Source organism: Oryctolagus cuniculus, chromosome 18, assembly GCF_051225735.1.
Source record: "Oryctolagus cuniculus isolate XC-2025 breed Fujian yellow rabbit chromosome 18, ASM5122573v1, whole genome shotgun sequence".
Taxonomy (NCBI): domain Eukaryota; kingdom Metazoa; phylum Chordata; class Mammalia; order Lagomorpha; family Leporidae; genus Oryctolagus; species Oryctolagus cuniculus.
This window is the reverse complement of record NC_142884.1, coordinates 35,260,051-35,286,900: the sequence shown is the minus strand read 5'-3', so window position 1 is coordinate 35,286,900 and position 26,850 is coordinate 35,260,051.

Genomic DNA, 26,850 nt, shown 5'->3' with positions numbered 1-26,850 from the left:
GTATTCAGTAGTCTGAGTAAAAGAGAAGCAGCTTACAGGATTTCTGTACATTGGAAGTAGTGAGAGGCAGTTTACAGGAGTTTTGCATCCTGAGTGTAGGAAACACTTTATGGGAGTTCTGTAGCATGGGAGTAGTCTTACGCACTATGCGGGTTTTCAGCAGTCTGAGTAAAAGAGAAGCAGCTTACAGGATTTCTGTACATTGGAAGTAGTGAGAGGCAGTTTACAGGAGTTCTGAATCCTGAGTGTAGGAAACACTTTACGGGAGTTCTGTAGCATGGGAGTAGTCTTACGCACTATGCGGGATTTCAGTAGTCTGAGTAAAAGAGAAGCAGCTTACAGGATTTCTGTACATTGGAAGTTGTGAGAGGCAGTTTACAGGAGTTCTGCATCCTGAGTGTAGGAAACACTTTACGGGAGTTCTGTAGTATGGGAGTAGTCTTACGCACTATGCGGGTTTTCAGTTGTCTGAGTAAAAGAGAAGCAGCTTGCAGGATTTCTGTACATTGGAAGCAGTGAGAGGCAGTTTACAGGAGTTCTGCATCCTGAGTGTAGGAAACACTTTACGGGAGTTCTGTAGCATGGGATTAGTCTTACGCACTATGCGGGTTTTCAGTAGTCTGAGTAAAAGAGAAGCAGCTTACAGGATTTGTGTACATTGGAAGTAGTGAGAGGCAGTTTACAGGAGTTCTGCATCCTGAGTGTAGGAAACACTTTACGGGAATTCTGTAGTATGGGAGTAGTCTTACGCACTATGCGGGTTTTCAGCAGTCTTAGTAAAAGAGAAGCAGCTTACAGGATTTCTGTACATTGGAAGTAGTGAGAGGCAGTTTACAGGAGTTCTGCATCCTGAGTGTAGGAAACATTTTACGGGAGTTCTGTAGCATGGGAGTAGTCTTACGCACTATGCGGGTTTTCAGTAGTCTGCGTAAAAGAGAAGCAGCTTACAGGATTTCTGTACATTGGAAGTAGTGAGAGGCAGTTTACAGGAGATCTGCATCATGTGTGTAGGAAACACTTTATGGGAGTTCTGTAGTATGGGAGTAGTCTTACGCACTAAGCGGGTTTTCAGTTGTCTGCGTGAAAGAGAAGCTTCTTACAGGATTTCTGTACATTGGAAGTAGTGAGAGGCAGTTTACAGGAGTTCTGCATCCTGAGTTTAAGAAACCTTTTACGGGAGTTCTGTAGCATGGGAGTAGTCTTACGCACTATGCGGGTTTTCAGTTGTCTTAGTAAAAGAGAAGCAGCTTACAGGATTTCTGTACATTGGAAGTAGTGAGAGGCAGTTTACAGGAGTTTTGCATCCTGAGAGTAGGAAACACTTTATGGGACTTCTGTAGCATGGGAGTAGTCTTACGCACTATGCGGGTTTTCAGCAGTCTGCGTAAAAGAGAAGCAGCTCACAGGATTTCTGTACATTGGAAGTAGTGAGAGGCAGTTTACAGGAGTTCTGCATCCTGAGTGTAGGAAACACTTTACGGGAGTTCTGTAGCATGGGAGTAGTCTTACGCACTATGCGGGTTTTCAGTAGTCTGAGTAAAAGAGAAGCAGCTTACAGGATTTCTGTACATTGGAAGTAGTGAGAGGCAGTTTACAGGAGTTCTGCATCCTGAGTTTAGGAAACACTTTACGGGAGTTCTGTAGTATGGGAGTAGTCTTACGCACTATGCGGGTTTTCAGTAGTCTGAGTAAAAGAGAAGCAGCTTACAGGATTTGTGTACATTGGAAGTAGTGAGAGGCAGTTTACAGGAGTTCTGCATCCTGAGTGTAGGAAACACTTTACGGGAGTTCTGTAGCATGGGAGTAGTCTTACACACTATGCGGGTTTTCAGTAGTCTGCGTAAAAGAGAAGCAGCTTACAGGATTTCTGTACATTGGAAGTAGTGAGAGGCAGTTTACAGGAGTTTTGCATCCTGAGTGTAGGAAACACTTTATGGGACTTCTGTAGCATGGGAGTAGTCTTACGCACTATGCGGGTTTTCAGCAGTCTGAGTAAAAGAGAAGCAGCTTACAGGATTTCTGTACATTGGAAGTAGTGAGAGGCAGTTTATAGGAGTTCTGAATCCTGAGTGTAGGAAACACTTTACGGGAGTTCTGTAGCATGGGAGTAGTCTTACGCACTATGCGGGTTTTCAGTAGTCTGAGTAAAAGAGAAGCAGCTTACAGGATTTCTGTACATTGGAAGTAGTGAGAGGCAGTTTACAGGAGTTCTGCATCCTGAGTGTAGGAAACACATTACGGGAGTTCTGTAGCATGGGAGTAGTCTTACGCACTATGCGGGTTTTCAGTAGTTGAGTAAAAGAGAAGCAGCTTACAGGATTTCTGTACATTGGAAGTAGTGAGAGGCAGTTTACAGGAGTTCTGCATCCTGAGTGTAGGAAACACTTTATGGGAGTTCTGTAGCATGGGAGTAGTCTTACGCACTATGCGGGTTTTCAGCAGTCTGAGTAAAAGAGAAGCAGCTTACAGGATTTCTGTACATTGGAAGTAGTGAGAGGCAGTTTACAGGAGTTCTGAATCCTGAGTGTAGGAAACACTTTACGGGAGTTCTGTAGCATGGGAGTAGTCTTACGCACTATGCGGGTTTTCAGTAGTCTGAGTAAAAGAGAAGCAGCTTACAGGATTTCTGTACATTGGAAGTAGTGAGAGGCAGTTTACAGGAGTTCTGCATCCTGAGTGTAGGAAACACTTTACGGGAGTTCTGTAGTATGGGAGTAGTCTTACGCACTATGCGGGTTTTCAGTTGTCTTAGTAAAAGAGAAGCAGCTTACAGGATTTCTGTACATTGGAAGTAGTGAGAGGCAGTTTACAGGAGTTCTGCATCCTGAGTGTAGGAAACACTTTACGGGAGTTCTGTAGTATGGGAGTAGTCTTACGCACTATGGGGGTTTTCAGTTGTCTGAGTAAAAGAGAAGCAGCTTACAGGATTTCTGTACATTGGAAGTAGTGAGAGGCAGTTTACAGGAGTTCTGCATCCTGAGTGTAGGAAACACTTTACGGGAGTTCTGTAGCATGGGAGTAGTCTTACGCACTATGCGGGTTTTCAGTAGTCTGAGTAAAAGAGAAGCAGCTTACAGGATTTCTGTACATTGGAAGTAGTGAGAGGCAGTTTACAGGAGTTCTGCATCCTGAGTGTAGGAAACACATTACGGGAGTTCTGTAGCATGGGAGTAGTCTTACGCACTATGCGGGTTTTCAGTAGTTGAGTAAAAGAGAAGCAGCTTACAGGATTTCTGTACATTGGAAGTAGTGAGAGGCAGTTTACAGGAGTTCTGCATCCTGAGTGTAGGAAACACTTTATGGGAGTTCTGTAGCATGGGAGTAGTCTTACGCACTATGCGGGTTTTCAGCAGTCTGAGTAAAAGAGAAGCAGCTTACAGGATTTCTGTACATTGGAAGTAGTGAGAGGCAGTTTACAGGAGTTCTGAATCCTGAGTGTAGGAAACACTTTACGGGAGTTCTGTAGCATGGGAGTAGTCTTACGCACTATGCGGGTTTTCAGTAGTCTGAGTAAAAGAGAAGCAGCTTACAGGATTTCTGTACATTGGAAGTAGTGAGAGGCAGTTTACAGGAGTTCTGCATCCTGAGTGTAGGAAACACTTTACGGGAGTTCTGTAGTATGGGAGTAGTCTTACGCACTATGCGGGTTTTCAGTTATCTTAGTAAAAGAGAAGCAGCTTACAGGATTTCTGTACATTGGAAGTAGTGAGAGGCAGTTTAAAGGAGTTCTGCATCCTGAGTGTAGGAAACACTTTACGGGAGTTCTGTAGCATGGGAGTAGTCTTACGCACTATGCGGGTTTTCAGTAGTCTGAGTAAAAGAGAAGCAGCTTACAGGATTTCTGTACATTGGAAATAGTGAGAGGCAGTTTACAGGAGATCTGCATCATGAGTGTAGGAAACACTTTATGGGAGTTCTGTAGTATGGGAGTAGTCTTACGCCCTAAGCGGGTTTTCAGTTGTCTGCGTAAAAGAGAAGCTTCTTACAGGATTTCTGTACATTGGAAGTAGTGAGAGGCAGTTCACAGGAGTTCTGCATCCTGAGTGTAAGAAACACTACACAGGAGTTCTGTAGCATGGGATTAGTCTTACGCACTATGCGGGTTTTTAGTAGTCTGAGTAAAAGAGAAGCAGCTTACAGGATTTGTGTACATTGTGAGTAGGGAGAGGCAGTTTACAGGAGTTCTGCATCCTGAGTGTAGGAAACACTTTACGGGAGTTCTGTGGCATGGGAGCTGTCTAACGCACTATGCGCGTTTTCAGTTGTCTGAGTAAAAGAGAAGCAGCTTACAGGATTTGTGTACATTGTGAGTAGGGAGAGGCAGTTTACAGGAGTTCTGCATCCTGAGTGCAGGAAACACTTTACGGGAGTTCTGTAGTATGGGAGTAGTCTTACGCACTATGCGGGTTTTCAGTTGTCTGAGTAAAAGAGAAGCAGCTTACAGGATTTCTGTACATTGGAAGTAGTGAGAGGCAGTTTACAGTAGTTCTGCATCCTGAGTGTAGGAAACACTTTACGGGAGTTCTGTAGCATGGGATTAGTCATACCCACTATGCGGGTTTTCAGTAGTCTGAGTAAAAGAGAAGCAGCTTACAGGATTTGTTTACATTGGAAGTAGTGAGAGGCAGTTTACAGGAGTTCTGCATCCTGAGTGTAGGAAACACTTTACGGGAGTTCTGTAGCTAGGGAGTAGTCTTACGCACTATGCGGGTTTTCAGTTGTCTGAGTAAAAGAGAAGCAGCTTACAGGATTTCTGTACATTGGAAGTAGTGAGAGGCAGTTTACAGGAGTTCTGCATCCCGAGTGTAGGAAACACTTACGGGAGTTCTGTAGCATGGGAGTAGTCTTACGCACTATGCGGGTTTTCAGCAGTCTGCGTAAAAGAGAAGCAGCTTACAGGATTTCTGTACATTGGAAGTAGTGAGAGGCAGTTTACAGGAGTTCTGCATCCTGAGTGTAGGAAACACGTTACGGGAGTTCTGTAGCATGGGAGTAGTCTTACGCTCTATGCGGGTTTTCAGCAGTCTGCGTAAAAGAGAAGCAGCTTACAGGATTTCTGTACATTGGAAGTAGTGAGAGGCAGTTTACAGGAGTTCTGCATCCTGAGTGTAGGAAACACGTTACGGGAGTTCTGTAGCATGGGAGTAGTCTTACGCTCTATGCGGGTTTTCAGCAGTCTGCGTAAAAGAGAAGCAGCTTACAGGATTTCTGTACATTGGAAGTAGTGAGAGGCAGTTTACAGGAGTTTTGCATCCTGAGTGTAGGAAACACTTTACGGGAGTTCTGTAGTATGGGAGTAGTCTTACGCACTATGCGGGTTTTCAGTTGTCTGAGTAAAAGAGAAGCAGCTTACAGGATTTCTGTACATTGGAAGTAGTGAGAGGCAGTTTACAGGAGTTTTGCATCCTGAGTGTAGGAAACACTTTACGGGAGTTCTATGGCATGGGAGTAGTCTTACACACTATGCGGGTTTTCAGTTGTCTGCGTAAAAGAGAAGCAGCTTACAGGATTTATGTACATTGGAAGTAGTGAGAGGTAGTTTACAGGAGTTTTGCATCCTGTGTGTAGGAAACACTTTATGGGAGTTCTGTAGCATGGGAGTAGTCTTACGCACTATGCGGGTTTTCAGCAGTCTGAGTAAAAGAGAAGCAGCTTACAGGATTTGTGTACATTGGAAGTAGTGAGAGGCAGTTTACAGGAGTTCTGAATCCTGAGTGTAGGAAACACTTTACGGGAGTTCTGTAGCATGGGAGTAGTCTTACTCACTATGCGGGTTTTCAGTAGTCTGAGAAAAAGAGAAGCAGCTTACAGGATTTCTATACATTGGAAGTAGTGAGAGGCAGTTTACAGGAGTTCTGCATCCTGAGTGTAGGAAACACTTTACGGGAGTTCTGTAGTATGGGAGTAGTCTTACGCACTATGCGGGTTTTCAGCAGTCTGAGTAAAAGAGAAGCAGCTTACAGGATTTCTGTACATTGGAAGTAGTGAGAGGCAGTTTACAGGAGTTCTGCATCCTGAGTGTAGGAAATACTTTATGGGAGTTCTGTAGCATGGGAGTGGTCTTACGCACTATGCGGGTTTTCAGTTGTCTGCGTAAAAGAGAAACAGCTTACAGGATTTCTGTGCATTGGAAGTAGTGAGAGGCAGTTTACAGGAGTTCTGCATCCTGAGTATAGGAAACACTTTATGGGAGTTCTGTAGCATGGGAGTAGTCTTACGCACTATGCGGGTTTCCAGCAGTCTGAGTAAAAGAGAAGCAGCTTACAGGATTTGTGTACATTGGAAGTAGTGAGAGGCAGTTTACAGGAGTTCTGCATCCTGAGTGTAGGAAACACTTTACGGGAGTTCTGTAGTATGGGAGTAGTCTTACACACTATGCGGGTTTTCAGCAGTCTTAGTAAAAGAGAAGCAGCTTACAGGATTTCTGTACATTGGAAGTAGTGAGAGGCAGTTTACAGGAGTTCTGCATCCTGAGTGTAGGAAACACTAGATGGGAGTTCTGCAGCATGGGAGTAGTCTTACGCACTATGCGGGTTTTCAGCAGTCTGAGTAAAAGAGAAGCAGCTTACAGGATTTCTGTACATTGGAAGTAGTGAGAGGCAGTTTACAGGAGTTCTGCATCCTGAGTGTAGGAAACACTAGATGGGAGTTCTGTAGCATGGGATTAGTCTTACGCACTATGCGGGTTTTTAGTAGTCTGAGTAAAAGAGAAGCAGCTTACAGGATTTGTGTACATTGTGAGTTGGGAGATGCAGTTTACAGGAGTTCTGCATCCTGAGTGTAGGAAACACATTACGGGAGTTCTGTAGCATGGGAGCTGTCTAACGCACTATGCGCGTTTTCAGTTGTCTGAGTAAAAGAGAAGCAGCTTACAGGATTTCTGTACATTGGAAGTAGTGAGAGGCAGTTTACAGGAGTTCTGCATCCTGTGTGTAGGAAACACTTTATGGGAGTTCTGTAGCATGGGAGTAGTCTTACGCACTATGCGGGTTTTCAGCAGTCTGAGTAAAAGAGAAGCAGCTTACAGGATTTGTGTACATTGGAAGTAGTGAGAGGTAGTTTACAGGAGTTCTGAATCCTGAGTGTAGGAAACACTTTACGGGAGTTCTGTAGCATGGGAGTAGTCTTATGCACTATGCGGGTTTTCAGTAGTCTCAGTAAAAGAGAAGCAGCTTACAGGATTTGTGTACATTGTGAGTAGGGAGAGGCACTTTACAGGAGTTCTGCATCCTGAGTGCAGGAAACACTTTACGGGAGTTCTGTAGTATGGGAGTAGTCTTACGCACTATGCGGGTTTTCAGTTGTCTGCGTAAAAGAGAAGCAGCTTACAGGATTTCTGTACATTGGAAGTAGTGAGAGGCAGTTTACAGGAGTTCTGCATCCTGAGTGTAGGAAACACTTTACGGGAGTTCTGTAGCATGGGATTAGTCATACCCACTATGCGGGTTTTCAGTAGTCTGAGTAAAAGAGAAGCAGCTTACAGGATTTGTTTACATTGGAAGTAGTGAGAGGCAGTTTACAGGAGTTCTGCATTCTGAGTGTAGGAAACACTTTACGGGAGTTCTGTAGTATGGGAGTAGTCTTACGCACTATGCGGGTTTTCAGCAGTCTTAGTAAAAGAGAAGCAGCTTACAGTATTTCTGTACATTGGAAGTAGTGAGAGGCAGTTTACAGGAGTTCTGCATCCTGAGTGTAGGAAACACTTTACGGGAGTTCTGTAGCATGGGAGTAGTCTTACGCACTATGCGGGTTTTCAGCAGTCTGAGTAAAAGAGAAGCAGCTTACAGGATTTCTGTACATTGGAAGTAGTGAGAGGCAGTTTACAGGAGTTTTGCAGCCTTAGTGTAGGAAACACTTTATGGGAGTTCTGTAGCATGGGAGTAGTCTTACGCACTATGCGGGTTTTCAGCAGTCTGAGTAAAAGAGAAGCAGCTTACAGGATTTGTGTACATTGGAAGTAGTGAGAGGCAGTTTACAGGAGTTCTGCATCCTGAGTGTAGGAAACACTTTACGGGAGTTCTGTAGTATGGGAGTAGTCTTATGCACTATGCGGGTTTTCAGCAGTCTTAGTAAAAGAGAAGCAGCTTACAGGATTTCTGTACATTGCAAGTAGTGAGAGGCAGTTTACAGGAGTTCTGCATCCTGAGTGTAGGAAACACTAGATGGGAGTTCTGCAGCATGGGAGTAGTCTTACGCACTATGCGGGTTTACAGCAGTCTGAGTAAAAGAGAAGCAGCTTACAGGATTTGTGTACATTGGAAGTAGTGAGAGGCAGTTTACAGGAGTTCTGCATCCTGAGTGTAAGAAACACTACACAGGAGTTCTGTAGCATGGGATTAGTCTTACGCACTATGCGGGTTTTTAGTAGTCTGAGTAAAAGAGAAGCAGCTTACAGGATTTGTGTACATTGTGAGTAGGGAGAGGCAGTTTACAGGAGTTCTGCATCCTGAGAGTAGGAAACACTTTACGGGAGTTCTGTAGCATGGGAGCTGTCTAACGCACTATGCGCGTTTTCAGTTGTCTGAGTAAAAGAGAAGCAGCTTACAGGATTTGTGTACATTGTGAGTAGGGAGAGGCAGTTTACAAGAGTTCTGCATCCTGAGTGCAGGAAACACTTTACGGGAGTTCTGTAGCATGGGAGTAGTCTTACGCACTATGCGGGTTTTCAGTTGTCTGAGTAAAAGAGAAGCAGCTTACAGGATTTCTGTACATTGGAAGTAGTGAGAGGCAGTTTACAGGAGTTCTGCATCCTGAGTGTAGGAAACACTTTACGGGAGTTCTGTAGCATGGGATTAGTCATACCCACTATGCGGGTTTTCAGTAGTCTGAGTAAAAGAGAAGCAGCTTACAGGATTTGTTTACATTGGAAGTAGTGAGAGACAGTTTACAGGAGTTCTGCATTCTGAGTGTAGGAAACACTTTACGGGAGTTCTGTAGTATGGGAGTAGTCTAACGCACTATGCGGGTTTTCAGCAGTCTGCGTAAAAGAGAAGGAGCTTACAGTATTTCTGTACATTGGAAGTAGTGAGAGGCAGTTTACAGGAGTTCTGCATCCTGAGTGTAGGAAATACGTTACGGGAGTTGTGTAGCATGGGAGTAGTCTTACGCACTATGCGGGTTTTCAGCAGTCTGCGTAAAAGAGAAGCAGCTTACAGGATTTCTGTACATTGGAAGTAGTGAGAGGCAGTTTACAGGAGTTTTGTATCCTGAGTTTAGGAAACACTTTATGGGAGTTCTGTAGCATGGGAGTAGTCTTACGCACTATGCGGGTTTTCAGCAGTCTGAGTAAAAGAGAAGCAGCTTACAGGATTTGTGTACATTGGAAGTAGTGAGAGGCAGTTTACAGGAGTTCTGCATCCTGAGTGTAGGAAACACTTTACGGGAGTTCTGTAGTATGGGAGTAGTCTTACGCACTATGCAGGTTTTCAGCAGTCTTAGTAAAAAGAAGCAGCTTACAGGATTTGTGTACATTGGAAGTAGTGAGAGGCAGTTTACAGGAGTTCTGCATCCTGAGTGTAGGAAACACTTTACGAGAGTTCTGCAGCATGGGAGTAGTCTTACACACTATGCGGGTTTTCAGCAGTCTGAGTAAAAGAGAAGCAGCTTACAGGATTTCTGTACATTGGAAGTAGTGAGAGGCAGTTTACAGGAGTTCTGCATCCTGAGTGTAAGAAACACTACACAGGAGTTCTGTAGCATGGGATTAATCTTACGCACTATGCGGGTTTTTAGTAGTCTGAGTAAAAGAGAAGCAGCTTACAGGATTTGTGTACATTGTGAGTAGGGAGAGGCAGTTTACAGGAGTTCTGCATCCTGAGTGTAGGAAACACTTTACGGGAGTTCTGTGGCATGGGAGCTGTCTAACGCACTATGCGCGTTTTTAGTTGTCTGAGTAAAAGAGTAGCAGCTTACAGGATTTGTGTACATTGTGAGTAGGGAGAGGCAGTTTACAGGAGTTCTGCATCCTGAGTGTAAGAAACACTACACAGGAGTTCTGTAGCATGGGATTAATCTTACGCACTATGCGGGTTTTTAGTAGTCTGAGTAAAAGAGAAGCAGCTTACAGGATTTGTGTACATTGTGAGTAGGGAGAGGCAGTTTACAGGAGTTCTGCATCCTGAGTGCAGGAAACACTTTATGGGAGTTCTGTAGTATGGGAGTAGTCTTACGCACTATGCGGGTTTTCAGTTGTCTGAGTAAAAGAGAAGCAGCTTACAGGATTTGTTTACATTGGAAGTAGTGAGAGGCAGTTTACAGGAGTTATGCATCCTGAGTGTAGGAAACACTTTACGGGAGTTCTGTAGCATGGGAGTAGTCTTACGCACTATGAGGGTTTTCAGTTGTCTGAGTAAAAGAGAAGCAGCTTACAGGATTTCTGTACATTGGAAGTAGTGAGAGGCAGTTTACAGGAGTTCTGCATCCTGAGTGTAGGAAACACTTTATGGGAGTTCTGTAGTATGGGAGTAGTCTTACGCACTATGCGGGTTTTCAGTTGTCTGAGTAAAAGAGAAGCAGCTTACAGGATTTCTGTACATTGGAAGTAGTGAGAGGCAGTTTACAGGAGTTCTGCATCCTGAGTGTAGGAAACACTTTATGGGAGTTCTGTAGCATGGGAGTAGTCTTACGCACTATGCGGGTTTTCAGTAGTCTGAGTAAAAGAGAAGCAGCTTACAGGATTTGTGTACATTGGAAGTAGTGAGAGGTAGTTTACAGGAGTTTTGCATCCTGTGTGTAGGAAACACTTTATGGGAGTTCTGTAGCATGGGAGTAGTCTTACGCACTATGCGGGTTTTCAGCAGTCTGAGTAAAAGCGAAGCAGCTTACAGGATTTGTGTACATTGGAAGTAGTGAGAGGCAGTTTACAGGAGTTCTGCATCCTGAGTGTAGGAAACACTTTACGGGAGTTCTGTAGCATAGGAGTAGTCTTACGCACTATGCGGGTTTTCAGCAGTCTGAGTAAAAGAGAAGCAGCTTACAGGATTTCTGTACATTGGAAGTAGTGAGAGGCAGTTTACAGGAGTTCTGCATCCTGAGTGTAGGAAACACTTTACGGGAGTTCTGTAGCATGGGAGTAGTCTTACGCACTATTCGGGTTTTCAGCAGTCTGCGTAAAAGAGAAGCAGCTTACAGTATTTCTGTACATTGGAAGTAGTGAGAGGCAGTTTACAGGAGTTCTGCATCCTGAGTGTAGGAAACACGTTACGGGAGTTCTGTAGCATGGGAGTAGTCTTACGCACTATGCGGGTTTTCAGCAGTCTGCGTAAAAGAGAAGCAGCTTACAGGATTTCTGTACATTGGAAGTAGTGAGAGGCAGTTTACAGGAGTTTTGCATCCTGAGTGTAGGAAACACTTTATGGGAGATCTGTAGCATGGGAGTAGTCTTACGCACTATGCGGGTTTTCAGCAGTCTGAGTAAAAGAGAAGCAGCTTACAGGATTTGTGTACATTGGAAGTAGTGAGAGGCAGTTTACAGGAGTTCTGCATCCTGAGTGTAGGAAACACTTTACGGGAGTTCTGTAGCATGGGAGTAGTCTTACGCACTATGCGGGTTTTCAGCAGTCTTAGTAAAAGAGAAGCAGCTTACAGGATTTCTGTACATTGGAAGTATTGAGAGACAGTTTACAGGAGTTCTGCATCCTGAGTGTAAGAAACACTACACAGGAGTTCTGTAGCATGGGATTAGTCTTACGCACTATGCGGGTTTTTAGTAGTCTGAGTAAAAGAGAAGCAGCTTACAGGATTTGTGTACATTGTGAGTAGGGAGAGGCAGTTTACAGGAGTTCTGCATCCTGAGTGTAGGAAACACTTTACGGGAGTTCTGTAGTATGGGAGTAGTCTTACGCACTATGCGGGTTTTCAGTTGTCTGAGTAAAAGAGAAGCAGCTTACAGGATTTCTGTACATTGGAAGTAGTGAGAGGCAGTTTACAGGAGTTCTGCATCCTGAGTGTAGGAAACACTTTATGGGAGTTCTGTAGCATGGGATTAGTCATACCCACTATGCGGGTTTTCAGCAGTCTTAGTAAAAGAGAAGCAGCTCACAGGATTTGTTTACATTGGAAGTAGTGAGAGGCAGTTTACAGGAGTTCTGCATCCTGAGTGTAGGAAACACTTTACGGGAGTTCTGTAGCATGGGAGTAGTCTTACGCACTATGCGGGTTTTCAGCAGTCTGAGTAAAAGAGAAGCAGCTTACAGGATTTCTGTACATTGGAAGTAGTGAGAGGCAGTTTACAGGAGTTCTGCATCCTCAGTGTAGGAAACACTTTACGGGAGTTCTGTAGTATGGGAGTAGTCTTACGCACTATGCGGGTTTTCAGCAGTCTTAGTAAAAGAGAAGCAGCTTACAGGATTTCTGTACATTGGAAGTAGTGAGAGGCAGTTTACAGGAGTTCTGCATCCTGAGTGTAGGAAACACTTTACGGGAGTTCTGCAGCATGGGAGTAGTCTTACGCACTATGCGGGTTTTCAGCAGTCTGAGTAAAAGAGAAGCAGCTTACAGGATTTGTTTACATTGTGAGTAGGGAGAGGCAGTTTACAGGAGTTTTGCATCCTGAGTGTAGGAAACACTTTATGGGAGTTCTGTAGCATGGGATTAGTCTTACGCACTATGCGGGTTTTTAGTAGTCTGAGTAAAAGAGAAGCAGCTTACAGGATTTGTGTACATTTTGAGTAGGGAGAGGCAGTTTACAGGAGTTCTGCATCCTGAGTGTAGGAAACACTTTACAGGAGTTCTGTGGCATGGAAGCTGTCTAACGCACTATGCGCGTTTTCAGTTGTCTGAGTAAAAGAGAAGCAGCTTACAGGATTTGTGTACATTGTGAGTAGGGAGAGGCAGTTTACAGGAGTTCTGCAGAATGAGTGCAGGAAACACTTTACGGGAGTTCTGTAGTATGGGAGTAGTCTTACGCACTATGCGGGTTTTCAGTTGTCTGAGTAAAAGAGAAGCAGCTTACAGGATTTCTGTACATTGGAAGTAGTGAGAGGCAGTTTACAGGAGTTCTGCATCCTGAGTGTAGGAAACACTTTACGGGAGTTCTGTAGCATGGGAGTAGTCTTACGCACTATGAGGGTTTTCAGTAGTCTGAGTAAAAGAGAAGCAGCTCACAGGATTTGTTTACATTGGAAGTAGTGAGAGGCAGTTTACAGGAGTTCTGCATCCTGAGTGTAGGAAACACTTTACGGGAGTTCTGTAGCATGGGAGTAGTCTTACGCACTATGCGGGTTTTCAGTTGTCTGAGTAAAAGAGAAGCAGCTTACAGGATTTCTGTACATTGGAAGTAGTGAGAGGCAGTTTACAGGAGTTCTGCATCCTGAGTGTAGGAAACACTTTACGGGAGTTCTGTAGCATGGGATTAGTCATACCCACTATTCGGGTTTTCAGTAGTCTGAGTAAAAGAGAAGCAGCTTACAGGATTTCTGTACATTGGAAGTAGTGAGAGGCAGTTTACAGGAGTTCTGCATCCTGAGTGTAGGAAACACTTTACGGGAGTTCTATAGCATGGGAGTAGTCTTACACACTATGCGGGTTTTCAGTTGTCTGCGTAAAAGATAAGCAGCTTACAGGATTTCTGTACATTGGAAGTAGTGAGAGGCAGTTTACAGGAGTTCTGCATCCTGAGTGTAGGAAACACTTTACGGGAGTTCTGTAGCATGGGATTAGTCATACCCACTATGCGGGTTTTCAGTAGTCTGAGTAAAAGAGAAGCAGCTTACAGGATTTGTTTACATTGGAAGTAGTGAGAGGCAGTTTACAGGAGTTCTGCATCCTGAGTGTAGGAAACACTTTACGGGAGTTCTGTAGTATGGGAGTAGTCTAACGCACTATGCGGGTTTTCAGCAGTCTGCGTAAAAGAGAAGCAGCTTACAGGATTTCTGTACATTGGAAGTAGTGAGAGGCAGTTTACAGGAGTTCTGCATCCTGAGTGTAGGAAACACTTTACGGGAGTTCTGCAGCATGGGAGTAGTCTTACGCACTATGCGGGTTTTCAGCAGTCTGAGTAAAAGAGAAGCAGCTTACAGGATTTCTGTACATTGGAAGTAGTGAGAGGCAGTTTACAGGAGTTCTGCATCCTGAGTGTAAGAAACACTACACAGGAGTTCTGTAGCATGGGATTAATCTTACGCACTATGCGGGTTTTTAGTAGTCTGAGTAAAAGAGAAGCAGCTTACAGGATTTGTGTACATTGTGAGTAGGGAGAGGCAGTTTACAGGAGTTCTGCATCCTGAGTGTAGGAAACACTTTACGGGAGTTCTGTGGCATGGGAGCTGTCTAACGCACTATGCGCGTTTTCAGTTGTCTGAGTAAAAGAGAAGCAGCTTACAGGATTTCTGTACATTGGAAGTAGTGAGAGGCAGTTTACAGGAGTTCTGCATCCTGAGTGCAGGAAACACTTTACGGGAGTTCTATAGCATGGGAGTAGTCTTACACACTATGCGGGTTTTCAGTTGTCTGCGTAAAAGAGAAGCAGCTTACAGGATTTATGTACATTGGAAGTAGTGAGAGGTAGTTTACAGGAGTTTTGCATCCTGTGTGTAGGAAACACTTTATGGGAGTTCTGTAGCATGGGAGTAGTCTTACGCACTATGCGGGTTTTCAGCAGTCTGAGTAAAAGAGAAGCATCTTACAGGATTTGTGTACATTGGAAGCAGTGAGAGGCAGTTTACAGGAGTTCTGCATCCTGAGTGTAGGAAACACTTTACGGGAGTTCTGTAGCATGGGAGTAGTCTTACGCACTATGCGGGTTTTCAGTAGTCTGAGTAAAAGAGAAGCAGCTTACAGGATTTCTGTACATTGGAAGTAGTGAGAGGCAGTTTACAGGAGTTCTGCATCCTGAGTGTAGGAAACACTTTACGGGAGTTCTGTAGCATGGGAGTAGTCTTACGCACTATGCGGGTTTTCAGTTGTCTGAGTAAAAGAGAAGCAGCTTACAGGATTTCTGTACATTGGAAGTAGTGAGAGGCAGTTTACAGGAGTTCTGCATCCTGAGTGTAGGAAACACTTTACGGGAGTTCTGTAGCATGGGAGTAGTCTTACGCACTATGCGGGTTTTCAGCAGTCTGAGTAAAAGAGAAGCAGCTTACAGGATTTCTGTACATTGGAAGTAGTGAGAGGCAGTTTACAGGAGTTCTGCATCCTGAGTGTAGGAAACACTTTACGGGAGTTCTGTAGTATGGGAGTAGTCTTACGCACTATGCGGGTTTTCAGCAGTCTTAGTAAAAGAGAAGCAGCTTACAGGATTTCTGTACATTGGAAGTAGTGAGAGGCAGTTTACAGGAGTTCTGCATCCTGAGTGTAGGAAACACTTTACGGGAGTTCTGCAGCATGGGAGTAGTCTTACGCACTATGCGGGTTTTCAGCAGTCTGAGTAAAAGAGAAGCAGCTTACAGGATTTGTTTACATTGTGAGTAGGGAGAGGCAGTTTACAGGAGTTTTGCATCCTGAGTGTAGGAAACACTTTATGGGAGTTCTGTAGCATGGGATTAGTCTTACGCACTATGCGGGTTTTTAGTAGTCTGAGTAAAAGAGAAGCAGCTTACAGGATTTGTGTACATTTTGAGTAGGGAGAGGCAGTTTACAGGAGTTCTGCATCCTGAGTGTAGGAAACACTTTACAGGAGTTCTGTGGCATGGGAGCTGTCTAACGCACTATGCGCGTTTTCAGTTGTCTGAGTAAAAGAGAAGCAGCTTACAGGATTTGTGTACATTGTGAGTAGGGAGAGGCAGTTTACAGGAGTTCTGCAGAATGAGTGCAGGAAACACTTTACGGGAGTTCTGTAGTATGGGAGTAGTCTTACGCACTATGCGGGTTTTCAGCAGTCTGCGTAAAAGAGAAGCAGCTTACAGGATTTCTGTACATTGGAAGTAGTGAGAGGCAGTTTACAGGAGTTCTGCATCCTGAGTGTAGGAAACACTTTATGGGAGATCTGTAGCATGGGAGTAGTCTTACGCACTATGCGGGTTTTCAGCAGTCTGAGTAAAAGAGAAGCAGCTTACAGGATTTGTGTACATTGGAAGTAGTGAGAGGCAGTTTACAGGAGTTCTGCATCCTGAGTGTAGGAAACACTTTACGGGAGTTCTGTAGTATGGGAGTAGTCTTACGCACTATGCGGGTTTTCAGCAGTCTTAGTAAAAGAGAAGCAGCTTACAGGATTTCTGTACATTGGAAGTAGTGAGAAGCAGTTTACAGGAGTTCTGCATCCTGAGTGTAGGAAACACTTTACGGGAGTTCTGCAGCATGGGAGTAGTCTTACGCACTATGCGGGTTTTCAGCAGTCTGAGTAAAAGAGAAGCAGCTTACAGGATTTCTGTACATTGGAAGTATTGAGAGGCAGTTTACAGGAGTTCTGCATCCTGAGTGTAAGAAACACTACACAGGAGTTCTGTAGCATGGGATTAGTCTTACGCACTATGCGGGTTTTTAGTAGTCTGAGTAAAAGAGAAGCAGCTTACAGGATTTGTTTACATTGTGAGTAGGGAGAGGCAGTTTACAGGAGTTCTGCATCCTGAGTGTAGGAAACACTTTACGGGAGTTCTGTAGTATGGGAGTAGTCTTACGCACTATGCGGGTTTTCAGTTGTCTGAGTAAAAGAGAAGCAGCTTACAGGATTTCTGTACATTGGAAGTAGTGAGAGGCAGTTTACAGGAGTTCTGCATCCTGAGTGTAGGAAACACTTTATGGGAGTTCTGTAGCATGGGATTAGTCATACCCACTATGCGGGTTTTCAGCAGTCTTAGTAAAAGAGAAGCAGCTCACAGGATTTGTTTACATTGGAAGTAGTGAGAGGCAGTTTACAGGAGTTCTGCATCCTGAGTGTAGGAAACACTTTATGGGAGTTCTGTAGTATGGGAGTAGTCTTACGCACTATGCGGGTTTTCAGTTGTCTGAGTAAAAGAGAAGCAGCTTACAGAATTTCTGTACATTGGAAGTAGTGAGAGGCAGTTTACAGGAGTTCTGCATCCTGAGTGTAGGAAACACTTTATGGGAGTTCTGTAGCATGGGAGTAGTCTTACGCACTATGCGGGTTTTCAGTAGTCTGAGTAAAAGAGAAGCAGCTTACAGGATTTCTGTACATTGGAAGTAGTGAGAGGCAGTTTACAGGAGTTCTGCATCCTGAGTGTAGGAAACACTTTACGGGAGTTCTATAGCATGGGAGTAGTCTTACACACTATGCGGGTTTTCAGTTGTCTGCGTAAAAGAGAAGCAGCTTACAGGATTTATGAACATTGGAAGTAGTGAGAGGTAGTTTACAGGAGTTTTGCATCCTGTGTGTAGGAAACACTTTATGGGAGTTCTGTAGCATGGGAGTAGTCTTACGCACTATGCGGGTTTTCAGCAGTCTGAGTAAAAGAGAAGCAGCTTACAGGATTTCTGTACATTGGAAGTAGTGAGAGGCAGTTTACAGGAGTTCTGCATCCTGAGTGTAGGAAACACTTTACGGGAGTTCTGCAGCATGGGAGTAGTCTTACGCACTATGCTTGTTTTCAGCAGTCTGAGTAAAAGAGAAGCAGCTTACAGGATTTCTGTACATTGGAAGTAGTGAGAGGTAGTTTACAGGAGTTCTGCATCCTGTGTGTAGGAAACACTTTATGGGAGTTCTGTAGCATGGGAGTAGTCTTACGCACTATGCGGGTTTTCAGCAGTCTGAGTAAAAGAGAAGCAGCTTACAGGATTTGTGTACATTGGAAGCAGTGAGAGGCAGTTTACAGGAGTTCTGCATCCTGAGTGTAGGAAACACTTTACGGGAGTTCTGCAGCATGGGAGTAGTCTTACGCACTATGCGGGTTTTCAGCAGTCTGAGTAAAAGAGAAGCAGCTTACAGGATTTCTGTACATTGGAAGTAGTGAGAGGCTGTTTACAGGAGTTCGGCATCCTGAGTGTAAGAAACACTACACAGGAGTTCTGTAGCATGGGATTAGTCTTACGCACTATGCGGGTTTTTAGTAGTCTGAGTAAAAGAGAAGCAGCTTACAGGATTTGTGTACATTGTGAGTAGGGAGAGGCAGTTTACAGGAGTTCTGCATCCTGAGTGTAGGAAACACTTTACGGGAGTTCTGTGGCATGGGAGCTGTCTAACGCACTATGCGCGTTTTCAGTTGTCTGAGTAAAAGAGAAGCAGCTTACAGGATTTGTGTACATTGTGAGTAGGGAGAGGCAGTTTACAGGAGTTCTGCATCCTGAGTGCAGGATACACTTTACGGGAGTTCTGTAGTATGGGAGTAGTCTTACGCACTATGCGGGTTTTCAGTTGTCTGAGTAAAAGAGAAGCAGCTTACAGGATTTCTGTACATTGGAAGTAGTGAGAGGCAGTTTACAGGAGTACTGCATCCTGAGTGTAGGAAACACTTTACGGGAGTTCTGTAGCATGGGATTAGTCATACCCACTATGCGGGTTTTCAGTAGTCTGAGTAAAAGAGAAGCAGCTCACAGGATTTGTTTACATTGGAAGTAGTGAGAGGCAGTTTACAGGAGTTCTGCATCCTGAGTGTAGGAAACACTTTGCGGGAGTTCTGTAGTATGGGAGTAGTCTAACGCACTATGCGGGTTTTCAGCAGTCTGCGTAAAAGAGAAGCAGCTTACAGGATTTCTGTACATTGGAAGTAGTGAGAGGCAGTTTACAGGAGTTTTGCATCCTGAGTGTAGGAAACACTTTATGGGAGTTCTGTAGCATGGGAGTAGTCTTACGCACTATGCGGGTTTTCAGCAGTCTGAGTAAAAGAGAAGCAGCATACAGGATTTGTGTACATTGGAAGTAGTGAGAGGCAGTTTACAGGAGTTCTGCATCCTGAGTGTAGGAAACACTTTACAGGAGTTCTGTAGCATGGGAGTAGTCTTACGCACTATGCGGGTTTTCAGTTGTCTGAGTAAAAGAGAAGCAGCTTACAGGATTTCTGTACATTGGAAGTAGTGAGAGGCAGTTTACAGGAGTTCTGCATCCTGAGTGTAGGAAACACTTTATGGGAGTTCTGTAGCATGGGAGTAGTCTTACGCACTATGCGGGTTTTCAGTAGTCTGAGTAAAAGAGAAGCAGCTTACAGGATTTGTGTACATTGGAAGTAGTGAGAGGTAGTTTACAGGAGTTTTGCATCCTGAGTGTAGGAAACACTTTATGGGAGTTCTGTAGCATGGGAGTAGTCTTACGCACTATGCGGGTTTTCAGCAGTCTGAGTAAAAGCGAAGCAGCTTACAGGATTTGTGTACATTGGAAGTAGTGAGAGGCAGTTTACAGGAGTTCTGAATCCTGAGTGTAGGAAACACTTTACGGGAGTTCTGTAGCATAGGAGTAGTCTTACGCACTATGCGGGTTTTCAGTAGTCTGAGTAAAAGAGAAGCAGCTTACAGGATTTCTGTACATTGGAAGTAGTGAGAGGCAGTTTACAGGAGTTCTGCATCCTGAGTGTAGGAAACACTTTACGGGAGTTCTGTAGCATGGGATTAGTCTTACCCACTATGCGGGTTTTCAGCAGTCTTAGTAAAAGAGAAGCAGCTTACAGGATTTCTGTACATTGGAAGTAGTGAGAAGCAGTTTACAGGAGTTCTGCATCCTGAGTGTAGGAAACACTTTACGGGAGTTCTGCAGCATGGGAGTAGTCTTACGCACTATGCGGGTTTTCAGCAGTCTGAGTAAAAGAGAAGCAGCTTACAGGATTTCTGTACATTGGAAGTAGTGAGAGGCAGTTTACAGGAGTTCTGCATCCTGAGTGTAAGAAACACTACACAGGAGTTCTGTAGCATGGGATTAGTCTTACGCACTATGCGGGTTTTTAGTAGTCTGAGTAAAAGAGAAGCAGCTTACAGGATTTGTGTACATTGTGAGTAGGGAGAGGCAGTTTACAGGAGTTCTGCATCCTGAGTGTAGGAAACACTTTACGGGAGTTCTGTGGCATGGGAGCTGTCTAACGCACTATGCGCGTTTTCAGTTGTCTGAGTAAAAGAGAAGCAGCTTACAGGATTTGTGTACATTGTGAGTAGGGAGAGGCAGTTTACAGGAGTTCTGCATCCTGAGTGCAGGAAACACTTTACGGGAGTTCTGTAGTATGGGAGTAGTCTTACGCACTATGCGGGTTTTCAGTTGTCTGAGTAAAAGAGAAGCAGCTTACAGGATTTCTGTACATTGGAAGTAGTGAGAGGCAGTTTACAGGAGTTCTGCATCCTGAGTGTAGGAAACACTTTATGGGAGTTCTGTAGCATGGGATTAGTCATACCCACTATGCGGGTTTTCAGCAGTCTGAGTAAAAGCGAAGCAGCTTACAGGATTTGTGTACATTGGAAGCAGTGAGAGGCAGTTTACAGGAGTTCTGCATCCTGAGTGTAGGAAACACTTTACGGGAGTTCTGTAGCATGGGAGTAGTCTTACGCACTATGCGGGTTTTCAGCAGTCTGCGTAAAAGAGAAGCAGCTTACAGGATTTCTGTACATTGGAAGTAGTGAGAGGCAGTTTACAGGAGTTTTGTATCCTGAGTTTAGGAAACACTTTATGGGAGTTCTGTAGCATGGGAGTAGTCTTACGCACTATGCGGGTTTTCAGCAGTCTGAGTAAAAGAGAAGCAGCTTACAGGATTTGTGTACATTGGAAGTAGTGAGAGGCAGTTTACAGGAGTTCTGCATCCTGAGTGTAGGAAACACTTTACGGGAGTTCTGTAGTATGGGAGTAGTCTTACGCACTATGCGGGTTTTCAGCAGTCTTAGTAAAAAGAAGCAGCTTACAGGATTTGTGTACATTGGAAGTAGTGAGAGGCAGTTTACAGGAGTTCTGCATCCTGAGTGTAAGAAACACTACACAGGAGTTCTGTAGCATGGGATTAGTCTTACGCACTATGCGGGTTTTTAGTAGTCTGAGTAAAAGAGAAGCAGCTTACAGGATTTGTGTACATTGTGAGTAGGGAGAGGCAGTTTACAGGAGTTCTGCATCCTGAGTGTAGGAAACACTTTACAGGAGTTCTGTGGCATGGGAGCTGTCTAACGCACTATGCGCGTTTTCAGTTGTCTGAGTAAAAGAGAAGCAGCTTACAGGATTTGTGTACATTGTGAGTAGGGAGAGGCAGTTTACAGGAGTTCTGCATCCTGAGTGCAGGAAACACTTTACGGGAGTTCTGTAGTATGGGAGTAGTCTTACGCACTATGCGGGTTTTCAGTTGTCTGAGTAAAAGAGAAGCAGCTTACAGGATTTGTGTACATTGGAAGTAGTGAGAGGCAGTTTACAGGAGTTCTGCATCCTGAGTGTAGGAAACACTTTATGGGAGTTCTGTAGCATGGGATTAGTCATACCCACTATGCGGGTTTTCAGCAGTCTTAGTAAAAGAGAAGCAGCTCACAGGATTTGTTTACATTGGAAGTAGTGAGAGGCAGTTTACAGGAGTTCTGCATCCTGAGTGTAGGAAACACTTTACGGGAGTTCTGTAGCATGGGAGTAGTCTTACGCACTATGCGGGTTTTCAGTTGTCTGAGTAAAAGAGAAGCAGCTTACAGGATTTCTGTACATTGGAAGTAGTGAGAGGCAGTTTACAGGAGTTCTGCATCCTGAGTGTAGGAAACACTTTACCGGAGTTCTGCAGTATGGGAGTAGTCTTACGCACTATGCGGGTTTTCAGTTGTCTGAGTAAAAGAGAAGCAGCTTACAGAATTTCTGTACATTGGAAGTAGTGAGAGGCAGTTTACAGGAGTTCTGCATCCTGAGTGTAGGAAACACTTTATGGGAGTTCTGTAGCATGGGAGTAGTCTTACGCACTATGCGGGTTTTCAGTAGTCTGAGTAAAGAGAAGCAGCTTACAGGATTTCTGTACATTGGAAGTAGTGAGAGGCAGTTTACAGGAGTTCTGCATCCTGAGTGTAGGAAACACTTTACGGGAGTTCTATAGCATGGGAGTAGTCTTACACACTATGCGGGTTTTCAGTTGTCTGCGTAAAAGAGAAGCAGCTTACAGGATTTATGTACATTGGAAGTAGTGAGAGGTAGTTTACAGGAGTTTTGCATCCTGTGTGTAGGAAACACTTTATGGGAGTTCTGTAGCATGGGAGTAGTCTTACGCACTATGCGGGTTTTCAGCAGTCTGAGTAAAAGAGAAGCAGCTTACAGGATTTGTGTACATTGGAAGCAGTGAGAGGCAGTTTACAGGAGTTCTGCATCCTGAGTGTAGGAAACACTTTACGGGAGTTCTGTAGCATGGGAGTAGTCTTACGCACTATGCGGGTTTTCAGCAGTCTGCGTAAAAGAGAAGCAGCTTACAGGATTTCTGTACATTGGAAGTAGTGAGAGGCAGTTTACAGGAGTTTTGTATCCTGAGTTTAGGAAACACTTTATGGGAGTTCTGTAGCATGGGAGTAGTCTTACGCACTATGCGGGTTTTCAGCAGTCTGAGTAAAAGCGAAGCAGCTTACAGGATTTGTGTACATTGGAAGTAGTGAGAGGCAGTTTACAGGAGTTCTGCATCCTGAGTGTAGGAAACACTTTACGGGAGTTCTGTAGTATGGGAGTAGTCTTACGCACTATGCGGGTTTTCAGCAGTCTTAGTAAAAAGAAGCAGCTTACAGGATTTCTGTACATTGGAAGTAGTGAGAGGCAGTTTACAGGAGTTCTGCATCCTGAGTGTAGGAAACACTTTACGGGAGTTCTGTAGTATGGGAGTAGTCTTACGCACTATGCGGGTTTTTAGTAGTCTGAGTAAAAGAGAAGCAGCTTACAGGATTTGTGTACATTGTGAGTAGGGAGAGGCAGTTTACAGGAGTTCTGCATCCTGAGTGTAGGAAACACTTTACGGGAGTTCTGTGGCATGGGAGCTGTCTAACGCACTATGCGCGTTTTCAGTTGTCTGAGTAAAAGAGAAGCAGCTTACAGGATTTGTGTACATTGTGAGTAGGGAGAGGCAGTTTACAGGAGTTCTGCATCCTGAGTGCAGGAAACACTTTACGGGAGTTCTGTAGTATGGGAGTAGTCTTACGCACTATGCGGGTTTTCAGTTGTCTGAGTAAAAGAGAAGCAGCTTACAGGATTTCTGTACATTGGAAGTAGTGAGAGGCAGTTTACAGGAGTTCTGCATCCTGAGTGTAGGAAACACTTTATGGGAGTTCTGTAGCATGGGATTAGTCATACCCACTATGCGGGTTTTCAGCAGTCTGAGTAAAAGCGAAGCAGCTTACAGGATTTGTGTACATTGGAAGCAGTGAGAGGCAGTTTACAGGAGTTCTGCATCCTGAGTGTAGGAAACACTTTACGGGAGTTCTGTAGCATGGGAGTAGTCTTACGCACTATGCGGGTTTTCAGCAGTCTGCGTAAAAGAGAAGCAGCTTACAGGATTTCTGTACATTGGAAGTAGTGAGAGGCAGTTTACAGGAGTTTTGTATCCTGAGTTTAGGAAACACTTTATGGGAGTTCTGTAGCATGGGAGTAGTCTTACGCACTATGCGGGTTTTCAGCAGTCTGAGTAAAAGAGAAGCAGCTTACAGGATTTGTGTACATTGGAAGTAGTGAGAGGCAGTTTACAGGAGTTCTGCATCCTGAGTGTAGGAAACACTTTACGGGAGTTCTGTAGTATGGGAGTAGTCTTACGCACTATGCGGGTTTTCAGCAGTCTTAGTAAAAAGAAGCAGCTTACAGGATTTGTGTACATTGGAAGTAGTGAGAGGCAGTTTACAGGAGTTCTGCATCCTGAGTGTAAGAAACACTACACAGGAGTTCTGTAGCATGGGATTAGTCTTACGCACTATGCGGGTTTTTAGTAGTCTGAGTAAAAGAGAAGCAGCTTACAGGATTTGTGTACATTGTGAGTAGGGAGAGGCAGTTTACAGGAGTTCTGCATCCTGAGTGTAGGAAACACTTTACAGGAGTTCTGTGGCATGGGAGCTGTCTAACGCACTATGCGCGTTTTCAGTTGTCTGAGTAAAAGAGAAGCAGCTTACAGGATTTGTGTACATTGTGAGTAGGGAGAGGCAGTTTACAGGAGTTCTGCATCCTGAGTGCAGGAAACACTTTACGGGAGTTCTGTAGTATGGGAGTAGTCTTACGCACTATGCGGGTTTTCAGTTGTCTGAGTAAAAGAGAAGCAGCTTACAGGATTTGTGTACATTGGAAGTAGTGAGAGGCAGTTTACAGGAGTTCTGCATCCTGAGTGTAGGAAACACTTTATGGGAGTTCTGTAGCATGGGATTAGTCATACCCACTATGCGGGTTTTCAGCAGTCTTAGTAAAAGAGAAGCAGCTCACAGGATTTGTTTACATTGGAAGTAGTGAGAGGCAGTTTACAGGAGTTCTGCATCCTGAGTGTAGGAAACACTTTACGGGAGTTCTGTAGCATGGGAGTAGTCTTACGCACTATGCGGGTTTTCAGTTGTCTGAGTAAAAGAGAAGCAGCTTACAGGATTTCTGTACATTGGAAGTAGTGAGAGGCAGTTTACAGGAGTTCTGCATCCTGAGTGTAGGAAACACTTTACCGGAGTTCTGCAGTATGGGAGTAGTCTTACGCACTATGCGGGTTTTCAGTTGTCTGAGTAAAAGAGAAGCAGCTTACAGAATTTCTGTACATTGGAAGTAGTGAGAGGCAGTTTACAGGAGTTCTGCATCCTGAGTGTAGGAAACACTTTATGGGAGTTCTGTAGCATGGGAGTAGTCTTACGCACTATGCGGGTTTTCAGTAGTCTGAGTAAAGAGAAGCAGCTTACAGGATTTCTGTACATTGGAAGTAGTGAGAGGCAGTTTACAGGAGTTCTGCATCCTGAGTGTAGGAAACACTTTACGGGAGTTCTATAGCATGGGAGTAGTCTTACACACTATGCGGGTTTTCAGTTGTCTGCGTAAAAGAGAAGCAGCTTACAGGATTTATGTACATTGGAAGTAGTGAGAGGTAGTTTACAGGAGTTTTGCATCCTGTGTGTAGGAAACACTTTATGGGAGTTCTGTAGCATGGGAGTAGTCTTACGCACTATGCGGGTTTTCAGCAGTCTGAGTAAAAGAGAAGCAGCTTACAGGATTTGTGTACATTGGAAGCAGTGAGAGGCAGTTTACAGGAGTTCTGCATCCTGAGTGTAGGAAACACTTTACGGGAGTTCTGTAGCATGGGAGTAGTCTTACGCACTATGCGGGTTTTCAGCAGTCTGCGTAAAAGAGAAGCAGCTTACAGGATTTCTGTACATTGGAAGTAGTGAGAGGCAGTTTACAGGAGTTTTGTATCCTGAGTTTAGGAAACACTTTATGGGAGTTCTGTAGCATGGGAGTAGTCTTACGCACTATGCGGGTTTTCAGCAGTCTGAGTAAAAGCGAAGCAGCTTACAGGATTTGTGTACATTGGAAGTAGTGAGAGGCAGTTTACAGGAGTTCTGCATCCTGAGTGTAGGAAACACTTTACGGGAGTTCTGTAGTATGGGAGTAGTCTTACGCACTATGCGGGTTTTCAGCAGTCTTAGTAAAAAGAAGCAGCTTACAGGATTTCTGTACATTGGAAGTAGTGAGAGGCAGTTTACAGGAGTTCTGCATCCTGAGTGTAGGAAACACTTTACGGGAGTTCTGTAGTATGGGAGTAGTCTTACGCACTATGCGGGTTTTCAGTTGTCTGAGTAAAAGAGAAGCAGCTTACAGGATTTCTGTACATTGGAAGTAGTGAGAGGCAGTTTACAGGAGTTCTGCATCCTGAGTGTAGGAAACACTTTACGGGAGTTCTGTAGCATGGGATTAGTCATACCCACTATGCGGGTTTTCAGTTGTCTGAGTAAAAGAGAAGCAGCTTACAGGATTTCTGTACATTGGAAGTAGTGAGAGGCAGTTTACAGGAGTTCTGCATCCTGAGTGTAAGAAACACTACACAGGAGTTCTGTAGCATGGGATTAATCTTACGCACTATGCGGGTTTTTAGTAGTCTGAGTAAAAGAGAAGCAGCTTACAGGATTTGTGTACATTGTGAGTAGGGAGAGGCAGTTTACAGGAGTTCTGCATCCTGAGTGTAGGAAACACTTTACGGGAGTTCTGTGGCATGGGAGCTGTCTAACGCACTATGCGCGTTTTCAGTTGTCTGAGCAAAAGAGTAGCAGCTTACAGGATTTGTTTACATTGTGAGTAGGGAGAGGCAGTTTACAGGAGTTCTGCATCCTGAGTGCAGGAAACACTTTACGGGAGTTCTGTAGTATGGGAGTAGTCTTACGCACTATGCGGGTTTTCAGTTGTCTGAGTAAAAGAGAAGCAGCTTACAGGATTTCTGTACATTGGAAGTAGTGAGAGGCAGTTTACAGGAGTTCTGCATCCTGAGTGTAGGAAACACTTTACGGGAGTTCTGTAGCATGGGAGTAGTCTTACGCACTATGAGGGTTTTCAGTTGTCTGAGTAAAAGAGAAGCAGCTTACAGGATTTCTGTACATTGGAAGTAGTGCGAGGCAGTTTACAGGAGTTCTGCATCCTGAGTGTAGGAAACACTTTATGGGAGTTCTGTAGTATGGGAGTAGTCTTACGCACTATGCGGGTTTTCAGTTGTCTGAGTAAAAGAGAAGCAGCTTACAGGATTTCTGTACATTGGAAGTAGTGAGAGGCAGTTTACAGGAGTTCTGCATCCTGAGTGTAGGAAACACTTTATGGGAGTTCTGTAGTATGGGAGTAGTCTTACGCACTATGCGGGTTTTCAGTTGTCTGAGTAAAAGAGAAGCAGCTTACAGGATTTCTGTACATTGGAAGTAGTGAGAGGCAGTTTACAGGAGTTCTGCATCCTGAGTGTAGGAAACACTTTATGGGAGTTCTGTAGCATGGGAGTAGTCTTACGCACTATGCGGGTTTTCAGTAGTCTGAGTAAAAGAGAAGCAGCTTACAGGATTTCTGTACATTGGAAGTAGTGAGAGGCAGTTTACAGGAGTTCTGCACCCTGAGTGTAGGAAACACTT